At 37.9% G+C, this 11,599-nt stretch overlaps 1 long non-coding RNA gene across 2 annotated transcripts in view; it reads left to right on the top strand.

Annotated features, from left to right (window-relative positions):
- Positions 1–9: 9 nt before the first annotated feature.
- The window catches only part of LOC308352767, a 49,377-nt gene continuing 37,787 nt past the window's right edge, over positions 10–11,599 (top strand). Inside the window, exon 1 of one of the 2 annotated variants that reach the window (XR_013967681.1) lies at positions 10–98. This is a non-coding gene — a long non-coding RNA (uncharacterized lncRNA). The remainder of the gene's footprint in view (positions 99–11,599) is intronic. The other variant, XR_013967682.1, reaches the window with a different exon arrangement.

The following is an 11,599-nucleotide window of genomic DNA, read 5'->3' as shown; positions in this document are numbered from 1 at the left end:
GCATGCGTCCTCCCTCAGCCCGGCTAAATCCCGGAAGCGCAGCGGCTGTGACTGTGCACTCTCCAGGTTTTGTTATCTAGGTCTCTCAAGACTTAAAGGTAAAAGTCTAGCCCTGGAAAATTTAAAAACAATAGTTCCACCTTTTCCCCCCCTCCCCTCTTAGGCCTTTTCCTTTTGCAAAGGGGGAGAAAATATTTGCCGTCTAGTCCACGCTGTACGAGTCGTCGCTCGTGCTCGCGATGCTGGGAGTAGGATAAACTGGTCGGTAGACGCGGGTTTGGCAGCTGAAAATTCAAATCGTTTAAGATTTAGAACCTCTTGCCCGGTAGAAGGAAACTAAGCGCGGCAGGAGCCGTGTTTTGGGGAATTTGTTTTGCCTTGCTTTGGTTTTACTTCTGTTCTTGCACATGGGTCACCATCCTCCACCCCTGTCCCCTTAACTCAATGGTTACAGCCGTAGGAGATCCCAGCTCAAATTCCTTCAGAGAATTTTACGTTTAATTAATGTTAGCTATTGTTACAATCACGGTCACAGCATACATAGTAACCAAGGAAGGAAGTAATAGTACTTTATTTCTCTTCTGGCAGGATTGGCGTGTTTGGCTTGTGAAATATGAAGATAAGTAAAACTAAGAAATACAAGTCAAAATAATATACAAGTTATATCCGCATGTGAGATAATAAACTTCACACAATGTTGGCGAAAATGTAATCTCATAGCTTTCTGACAATAAGGCAGTATGTTTGAAGAACATTAAAGATTTTGGCGCACCTGGCTGGCTTAGTCGGAGCAGAGTGGACTCTTGATCTCCAGGTCCTGAGTTCCAGTGCCACCTTGGTTATAGAGATTACTAAAAATAAATGAACTTTTAAAAAAAGTATTAAATATTTTAATTATCTCATCCTTTAGCCCAGCAATCTCACCCTTTGGAATTTATCCTAAAGCTAACAAGAACTCTAGAAAGATTTCTGTACAAAGTGTGTTCACTTAACCTAAATGTCCAACAATGAGATACTGATTAAATCATTTTCAACCCCTCTTTAGCTAAATCTTCCAAAGGTGGAGGAAGAGGAGAGGGGATGGCATCTTCCCCTAAAATTGTTTGAATTTTCAAAATAAATAGCTTGGCTATGACAAATCAGAATCTTGGGGACTCTACTGTCCCAGTTTAAACCAGATAGACAGTATTTTTATACATTTTCAGAGTGTTCACAGATTTTCTTGAAGTCTGTGCATTAAGACCAGAGTAAAAATCCTGGCTGTGAAATAATTAATAAGGACTAAAATGGCAAGAAAATGGGTTATAAAACCCAATTAGATAAAAATGGCTGTACTGTATTTAGACCTAAAGCAGTACAACAATGGTGTTATATCTGCTAGCCATTATTTCTCCTTGCTTTCAAAAGTGGCTTTGGGGGGACGCCTGGGTGGCTCAGTTGGTTAAGCAGCTGCCTTCGGCTCAGGTCACGATCCCAGCGTCCTGGGATCGAGTCCCACATCGGGCTCCTTGCTCGGCAGGGAGCCTGCTTCTCTCGCTGCCTCTGCCTGCCACTCTGCCTGCCTGTGCTCGCTCGCTCTCTCTCTCTAACAAATAAATAAATTAAAAAAAAAAATTTAAAAAAAAAAAAAAAAAAAAAGTGGCTTTGGGAAATGATAGTTACGAATTAGAGATAGAGAGGCAGGAATCAGTTGTAACACCACATTTCTTTTCAGAAAACTGAACAGATTCATCCTGTTTTTGCAGTTTTAAAAACTTCCTCTGTCCAAAAAGTATTCTCATTATTTAAATCGAGTTTAACATTTAAAGGAATGGGTTTTAATTTTTATTTATGAAATGGGACACCCGTGATTCTGGCTATAGGGGTTTTTCGGAGTTGCTTCAGTGGCCAGCAAGGTGAGGAATGGTGGAAAGATCTCCAAGTAGATTTGGTGCTTTTATGGATTGTCATTGTAGAAAACACAAATGCCCTAACCGTGTAAGTAATCCTCTAATATAAAACAATGAATTTCATGTAAGAATGAATGAATAAAAATCAAATTATTTAAACATTTAAAGTTTTAAGTCCTAAGGGAACTCCTATATTGAGCTCATCACTTCCATATCTAGTATTCCCTGACCTGAAAGTAATGTTTTTTTTAAAAAAATCTAGCTAAATCCTATAGTTAAATAACGTTGTATTTTCTCATTGCATATTACATCTGAAATAGGAAGTGGAAGATGAGAAACAATATATCTGAGCAGAGATTCCACACGTGACTCCCCATGATGGATAGCTGGGAGGCAGCCAGGCAGGGACAATGCGGCCCCGCCCTAAGAGGAAACTACCCTAAGAGGATTTTACACCACCCTGGAAGGAGCCCTCCACCCTTTCCCCTGTGATTGATAGATGACAACTTGATTGGATGTCAGGCCCGGGGAGGGGGGGCGTTAATCAGATTAAAACAGCCCACTAACAAGCCCATAAAAAAACCCTAGACTTAGAAACTGTGGTTGCAACCCTCTCAGGTCCGCTCCTTTCTTGGGAGCTTTGTATTATTACTTTGCTATCACTCAATAAACCTTGCTTTGCTGCCCACCACTCTGTCTGGTCTACCTCTTCATTCCTTGAAGTGGTGTGACCAAGAAGACCATGGGCACCCAAGGAAAAATTACTGCAGCACCTGGTTTTCCAGTCTTCTAAAGTCACCCTTTACATTAAGAGGCAAATGAACTTTCTGTAGAGAGAGGAGAAGGAGAAGTCATTTTAGGCCCCCATCTATTTTCTGTGATCTTACTGGCCTACTTGCCTTAACACTTTTTTTTTAAGATTTTTTAAAGATTTTAGTTATTTATTTGATAGAGAGATGGCATACGTAGGCAGAGCAGCAGGCAGAGGGGAAAAACAGGCTTCTCAAGCAAGGAGCCACATGTGAGACTTCTGGGGTGATGACCCAAGCAGTCATTTAGGCAAACACCTAAATGACTGAGCCACCCAGGCGCCCACCCTAACACAGCTTCTAACAGAGCTTTCCAGAAGGTGTCAGAATTACAAATAAGAGCAAAAACCTCAGTAGTTAACGATAAGGAAATAAAGAGAATGCAAAAACTAACATCTTTAACAAGCCAGGACATAGCATAACTATATCAGAGACAATAAAATAGTAGTAAAAGCCCCCATAACTCCCTGTGCTGTTTCAAAAGCGAGCCAGTTGCTGCATTCTTTACCAGAGAAAAGGAGCCCAAGACACCAGCTTATAATTAATTACTCTTAGAGCAGGCCCATAGCCCCTTCTCCTTGTCCAACAGTTACCTCTGCTTCATTATATTAAAGTCTCTGCCCTGGGAGTAGCACAAGCTTTATTAACATAACATAGGATTGGGTGTATAGGGGTGTTTTTTTAAGAATACCTGTGCAGTGTACGCCCACCTTTCCTTGTGATGACAAAACTCCCATTTCTGAATATTGATCCTCACCCTAAATAAAAGAAACTCACTTACCCCACTCAGGGAGTTATGGCTTTGGAAATTATTCACAGTGATCTTAATTACTGTAAATAGTTTCCTCTGTGACAATTCTACCTGGTGTAATCTCTACTCACCAAAGAGGGAACTTATGTTCCATTATACCACTTCTTCAAGGGAGTGTATTCCCCAATTTTTCTAAATATTTCTGAGAAGAGAGGCTTACAACTTTGTGATAATTGACCATGATTATTTTATGTGCTTTGCTCCTGGCTCATGTCTTGATCACTTTGTCCTATCTAATCCCTGCTTCTGGATGATGATTCTCTCTATATCCCTTTGCCAAGTGTTTAAACATGGTTCCTTTCCATCATACTGCAAGTCAACAATAAATGCAAGCCATATATGTAATTTAAAATTTCCTAGTAGTTGTGTTAGAAAAAATAAAAATAAATAGGTAGGATTAATTATAATAACTATGTCCAAGACATTATTATTTCAACATGTGTAATAAAGATAATCAATGAGATATTTTACATTCTTTTTTCATATGAAGTCAGAAATTTGCCCGATTCAATTTAGGGTAACCACATTTCAAGTTCTTAATAGCCGCATGTGGCTAGGACAACTCTTTTAGACAACATACAGTAACACAAAACACCAGCAGAGTTCCTAGGATTTTTTGATTATGAAGAGCCAAAAAGCTTTAGTTTTAGAGAGAAAATATCACTTACATTTTATCTTAATATCTGTTGAGATTTTTGTGCTAACCCCAAACTTTCCTTTAATTTTCCTTTAATTTCCTTTAATTGTGCTTGTTCCCTCTTTCTAAATACTGGTATCTAAAGTTCCTCCACACTGTGACTCCTAAATTATGACAGTTTGGTCTAGCTTGGCCTATTGACCTTATTACTTGTTATATTTTCCAACATGGGACCCCTAACAAAGATTTTTGGGAATTTTCATGAACCATCGAAATGCATAGGATGACCAGGTTAGTTTTATATTTAAGACATAGGAGGCATGTAGAAGCTGGCATACCTATAAGAGGTGTGTCAGAATATATGTGCCTAACATTCTAATTTCAACTTTTTAAAATATGAGTATGAAATACTGCCTGTTCAATTCTGTTGATCTCCAGATTAGTCTTTAAATTTTAAACATTAGTAATTAATAATGATGACCTTGAAAGAATAACAAATATTAGTATATAGAAGAGGGCATTGGGCATCAGTACAGAACAATGTCCATTCAAGTCAGTGTTCTACTTTGAGCAGAAACAATGTATGTTTTCTGAAAAGACCTGTTTTATCTCTAAGAAATCAACCTCAAAAATAATGTCTTTCCTTCTCTGTTGCTTAAAATCTAGTGAGGTAAACAGGTAAATCAATGGAACAATGAAATATAAGTATGTGAATGATAGAAGAATGCGTAAGTACCACTAAAAGATTGATGAAGGTTCCCTGGAGAAGGTGAGGAATGTGTAGGAGAATTTTAATTTATTTTTTAATTTCCTTAACGTTTTATCAGGGTATAATTGGATACCATTAATTGTACATGTTGAAAGTGTACAACCTGAGAAGTTTGAACATACACATGTACTTGTGAAACCATAACCATAATCAAAATAATGAATATATTCACTAACACAAAAATTTCCTTGTGTCCTTTGTAATTCCATCTTGCTATTCTTCCACTGATCTATCTTCTGTCATTATAGATTAGCTCGCATTTTCTAGAAATTTGCATTAAGGGAATCAAATGATATATACTCTGCTTTTTCTAGATTTTTTCATTCATTCTGCTTATTTTGAGATTTATCCAACATGTTGCAAGTACTATAGACCCTCCCTTTCTTTTTTTTTTTTTTTAAGGTTTTATTTATTTATTTGACAGAGAAACACCACAAGTAGGCTGAGAGGCAGGCAGAGAGAGGGGGGCGGGGAAGCAGGGAGCCTGATTCAGGCATAGTCCCTCCCTTTCTATTACTAAGTATTCCCTTATAAGGATATACCACAGTTTGTTCACTTATTGATGATATTTGGGCTACTTTCAACTTTCTGTCTGTTATAAGCAAAACTGCTATGAACATTCATGTATAAATCTTTCCAAGACATGTTGCTTACATTTCTTTAGAGTGTATACCTAGAAGTAGAACATCTATGACAGGTTTATGTTTAAAATTTTAGGGGTGCCTGGGTGGCTTAGTTTATTGGGTGGCTGCCTTTGTCTCAGGTCATGATTCCAGGGCCCTGGGATCGAGCCTCAAGCCCAGCATTGGGCTCCCTGCTCAGCAGGGAGCCTACTTCCCCCTCTCTCTCTGCTTGCCTCTCTGCCTACTTGTGATCTCTCTCTCTGTCAAATAAATAAATAAAATCTTCAAAAAAAAAAAAAAAAAGAATTACCAAATTAAGTGTTGCTAAGGACTAGTTACCATTTTAAAAATAAATAAATAAAGTCATATATATATATTTAGAAAGATTATTCAGGAATTGTTGATGAAAATGAATGGGGAGTGGGTGGGTGGGATATTAGAGGCTGAGAGACCTGATAGGAAGTATGAGAAGAATACAGAGCAAATGTAATGATGCCTGGTGAACAGAGAAGATGAATAGGGAGGAATAACTGGAAAATAGAATCAACATGATTTGGTTATCACTAAGCATTGACTGAGAGACTGTAGAATGGTTAAATATAGAATTTGGAGAAAGGAGTTTTTAATTTTGTAATTTATTTTTTTGAAGATTTATTTATTTACGAGAAGGAGGAGGGGCAAGGGGAGAGGGAGAGAAAATCTCAAGCAGACTCCCCACTGAGTGCAGAGCCCAAATTGGTTCTCAATCCCATGACCCCGAGACCACGACCTGAGCCAAAACCAAGTCAGATGCCCAAGAAATGGAGCCACCCAGGTGCCCCAGAGAAAGGAGGGTTTTGTTGTTGTTGTTGTTTTGTTTTAAGATTTATTTATTTATTTATTTATTTGACAAACAGATCACAAGTAGGCACAGAGGCGGGGGGGGGGGGGGGGAGGGGGTTGGTGCAGGGAGCAGGCTCCCTGCTGAGCAGAGAGCCTGATGTGAGGCTCAAGCCCAGGACCCTGAGATCATGACCTGAGCCAAAGGCAGAGGCTTTAACCCACGGAGCCACCCAGGCACCCCGAGAAAGGAGTTCTTAAGTTTAAACAAAATCAGTGATGTAGCTGAGGAATAGAGTTATATAACTTGAAATTTCATGATTTGTTTTATATATTCTATTTCCTGACAAACTGGTGGAATGAGATCGATGAGATGGCTGATAGACCAAGCTTGTCCTTAAATTAGGAATAGCTACTGGTAATCAAGGAATAGATAAAGCCCACTGTACTAAAAATACATGTCCATATGTTTTTCAAATTGAAGATAATTTGAGATTCAAATAATATATTCTCATAGTTTTGGTATCTTAGTATCTCCAATAACATATTTTGAGGTTATATATTAAATCAAATGATCAGAACAGCAATCCAAATGAGACAACAAATCTAATAAGTTATTTGAAAGACACTGGGACTATTCAAGTTGGAGTTCTGATAGATGAAGGGAAGGGGAAATGACAGTTTTTTTTTTCTCTGGCAGCCACAGCTGGAGAGGAAGTCAGAGAATGATGGCAAGTTTTATGTGCTCAGCTGGGCAGTTAGTCAAGTCCAAAAGTTGAATGCAGCTGGGACAGACATGATGGTTAGTAATAAAGAAGCAAAAGGTTTTAGGAAGAAGCAATCCTTAAAACAGAGTGAGAAAGCCAACATAAAGCAAGTTAAGAATCTAGGCAGAATGGGCCATACATCTGTGGTAGGTGCTTATCCAAGAATTGAGCTTAATAATAACTAAAAGGCTTAAGGTAAGTTCTACTTATATATTTCCTACCAAAGGTCAGACTTTTTCTCAAAGTACAGGGAGACTCAGGTATGCATAGATAGAAGAGAAGGGAAACATGACTGGAGTGAGAGACTCGGGGAATAAGAAACAAGGCCAGATATGAGTCACAGGGGACCAAGTAGCTTTTTACAACATAAATGCAAGGAAGAACAATCAGTAAAATTGAATGGTTAGGAGAGAAAAGAAGGAAGTATTTTCAGTTTTTTAGTAAGTGAACATCACCACCGTGGCAAAGTGGAGAACTGGATCCAGAAATCTTTGAGGAGGTGTTCTGAAAGGGTTATAAAACAAGAAACATACAGAGCCCAATTAGGAGTTAGGAAGTTACAGGAGACTTTTGCTCCACTTCACAAGCACAGCCAGAGAGGATTTATTTTTTGTGGTTTTTTTTTTGTTTTTTTTTTTAAGACTTTCTTTACCTATTTGGCAGAAAGAGACACAGCAAGAGAGGGAATACAAACAGGGAGTGGGAGAGGGAGAAGCAGGCTTCTGGCCAAGCAGGAAGCCCAACGCAGGGCTTGATCCCAGAACCCTGGTATCATGACCTGAGCCAAAGCCAGACGCTTAACAACTGAGCCACCCAGCCTCCCCAAGCCAGAGAGGATTTTAAAAATCATTTAAAACAAAACAAAACACAAACAAAGCTTGTCAAAGACCTGAGGACACAAAGTCTAGTAATCTTAACCCAAAAAGCAACAACAACTTCTGAAGTGAGAAGAAAGTGACAGCTGCTTTCATTTCTTACAGAGCAGTTTATGGTACATAAAGTACATTTATACTACATGAATGCACATAAACGGAGGTGAAGAGAGGTCAGCCAAATGTTTAATGATCGAGTGTGGGTTGGAATGATAAGATAACAATCTCCTGGCGCTCCAGTCAGAATAAGCCTGCACCCAGCCTCTAACATTGCTCAAAATGTCAGAGTGCTCAAAAGTATATGAAAAGGAGGGAGTGATATAGGATTGCTGGGAGCAGTCTTTTGGGGATTCCAGGCCTTCATCAACTGTACTGCAGTAGCCCTCTAAAAGCTGGGGGCAGGGCAACAGGTTGGAGAAAGTTAAACCAAGACACAAAGACGGCAAGACTGAGAGATAAAGGGAGTAACCCTTGGACGTATTGGAAGCCGAAATTTTGAGCTAACAGAGTAGCAGGTAGTTTAGTGCGTGAGTTATCAGGTACAAAAATCTACAAAGTTTGGCCAGTGCTGAGAACCCAAAAACAATTTAAGGAAATGAATTGAGTCTAGTTAGAGCTTAAACAAAGTCTAGACTCAGCAGTTCTAGAGATTCAGTAGACTAAAACTTCCAAACAAGAAGGCTGATAGAAAAAGCGGCAAGATATTTTTTAGAGCAAATATTATTAACTTTTCTCTCTCTCTCTTTTTTTTTTAAATAATATCTAGCATCCAGTAAAAATTACGAGATGCGTGAAGACAAAAGAAAATATGGGCCTGGGTCTAAAGAGAAAACTGCTAATAGAGGCAAATATAAAAGTCTCCCATTTGTTGTAATTATCTGAAAGGGACTTTAAAATCACTATGATAAATATGGTACAGAATCTGTAGAGAAAGTAGACACATTGGGAACTGTTAAAAAAAAAAGAAAAGCAAGAAATAGACTAAGTAAAATATCAGACATAAAAAATTCCACTTGGTGGTATTTCTAACAAACTGGATGCAGCAGAGGAAAGAATCTATAAACTTAAGACAGGTTAAGAGAAATTATACAAACCAAATATAAGGAGCAAAAAAAAAAAAAAGGACAGGTGGAAGAAAGTGTCTGATATCTGCAGGAGAATATCAAATGACCTAGCACACATGTACTTAGAATCCAGGGAAAACCTAGAGAATCATATAAAAAAACTTAATACCAGTTGTAGGAAAAAGATACACACTGCATACAGGGGAACAATGATAAGGGGGGAAAAAGTCAGTAATGACTTTTATAGCAGAAACAATGGATGCCATAGAAAATGGAATGACATTTTTGAAGTGACCTAAGAATATATTTTTTTTTAAATTCTGCCAATTTAAATTCAACATTTAGGAAAAAATACTTAAATATTTCAGGAAAATAAAAACTGTAGCTTTGGAAGTTAATTAAGTATTTCAGTCAGCAAAGCAAAAGAAAATGTACATAGACATTGTACTGTCATTCATAAAATTGTTTCAGGTGGAGCTACAGAACTTCAGATACCATACAATTATAGGATACATATATGCGGGAATTGAGCAATTAAATGATGGGATGGTAGACAAGTGGAGCCAGGGTTTTCAATACTGGATTGGGAATTTACAAATGAACAAGGGGAAGAGGCTGCAATAATCAATGCAATATGGGTTACAACTGGATATTTCAGTATAAACTTATATTTAGCTTAATACAGATAGTTATAACAGAAATGTTTACAGATTCTTGTATATATACAGGTTAGTACACACACATAGATTTCCTTTCCTTATCAGTAGAGAGGGCATGGAAGCAATAACACCTCAGTGGCAACAAGCACACCTAGTAGTCAGACCTCGATTTCTAATACCATTCCTTAATAAAAGGAACTAAAGCTCCTGGGAGAAATGGGTTATTCTAGAACTGGATCAGGAATTATACAGAAAATAAGAAATTGCTTAAGGAAATAAGCAAAACATGCATACAAGTCATAGAACCCCATAACGAGGTGGTATATCAAAGGGACACAAGAGCCAATTTATTTTAGAAAGAGAGCAAGTGTACAAGTGTGGAAAGGAGCAGAGGGAGAGAATCTCCAAGCATACTCCCTACTGAGTGTAGAGCCTGACACAGCGCTCAATCCTAGGACCCATGAGATGATGGACTGAGGCGAAACCAAGAGTCAGACACTCAAGCAACTGAGCCATTCAGGCACTCCACAGCTTAAAAGCATTTTTTTTAAAGATTCTATTTATTATTTATTTGACAGAGAGAGAGAGAGAGAGAGAGAGAGACAGCATAAGCAGGAGGAGCAATAGGCAGAGGGAAAGGGAGAAACAGACACCTTGCTGGGCGAGGAGCCCGATGTGGGGCTCAATCCCAGGGGACCGGTGGGCCATGACTTGGGCCAGAGGTAGACACTTAACCAACTGAGCCACTCACGTGCCCCAAGCTTACAAGCATTTCACTTCCTCCACAGGCTCACCAATAGAGGGTTCGTAGGTACCCTTACGTATTATTAAGTTTACATTAGTATGTAAACTTTGTTATAATTAATAAACTGATATTGATGAACTTGGCATTTTCAGTTTTTTTTGGTTGTGTTTTTGGCCCTTTAAGTGGATGGCCAGCAGTGTATCATCATAATTTTAATTTGCCTTTCCTGATGACTAATGGTATTCATTACCTTTTCATTTACCAATTGTCCATTACTCTGTATACTTTTGCAAGATGTCTGCCATGTCTTTTGCCCATTTCCTAATTGGATGTTTTGTCTGTTTATGATTGATTTTCTAAGAGTTTCTATATATTCACAATCTTTTGTCAGGTAGTTGTATTTCCCAGTCCATAACTTGCCTATTTGATGGGTACTTAGTAAGAAGAATATATATCATTATGCTACTTTTATAGTCCTGCCCATAAATCTTTTAATAAATAATATACTTAATATGTAATTTAGTAAATATATTTTCTCATAAATCTTTCCCTGCCCTAAGTTGGTAAGAAGACAGTACCAGAGAATTCCTGTGTACCCTACACTCAATATCCAACAGTACATTTGTTATAAAGAATCTACATGGAAAAAAGAAATGCATTCAATGATTCATTTACATAAATTTTAAGAAAAGGCAAAATTAATATGTGGTTATAAAAATCTGAAAGTTGGTTACCTCTGGTAGAGATAGAAATGGACAGGAAAGTGGGCATAAAGGAACTTTCTGGGATTATAAAAACATTCTTTATATTGTTGGGGGAATAGTTAAAGGATTACATAAGGTTGCCCCGCATATTTAATGAAGCACTTAGGATCTTCATTTTTAATATATGTAAATTAGACTTCAATAAAAAATTTAAAATTTATGCTTTAAAAAAATCAAACTATTAGGCACATTTTGCCTTCTTTCCTTCTTCCAGCCTGGAGGTTCCTATTTGTTTTGTCTTTATTTTTTCCCGCCTAAGATTTATTTATTTATTTATTTATTTATTTATAGAACACAAGTGGGGCAAGGGTCAGAGGGAGAGGGAAAGAGAATATCAAGCGGACCTCAAGCAGAGCCCAAGGTGGGTCTTG

Source organism: Martes martes, assembly GCF_963455335.1.
Source record: "Martes martes genome assembly, chromosome: 11".
Lineage (NCBI taxonomy): Eukaryota > Metazoa > Chordata > Mammalia > Carnivora > Mustelidae > Martes > Martes martes.
The sequence above is the reverse complement of the archived record's forward strand: the minus strand, read 5'-3'. Positions and strand labels throughout refer to the sequence as shown.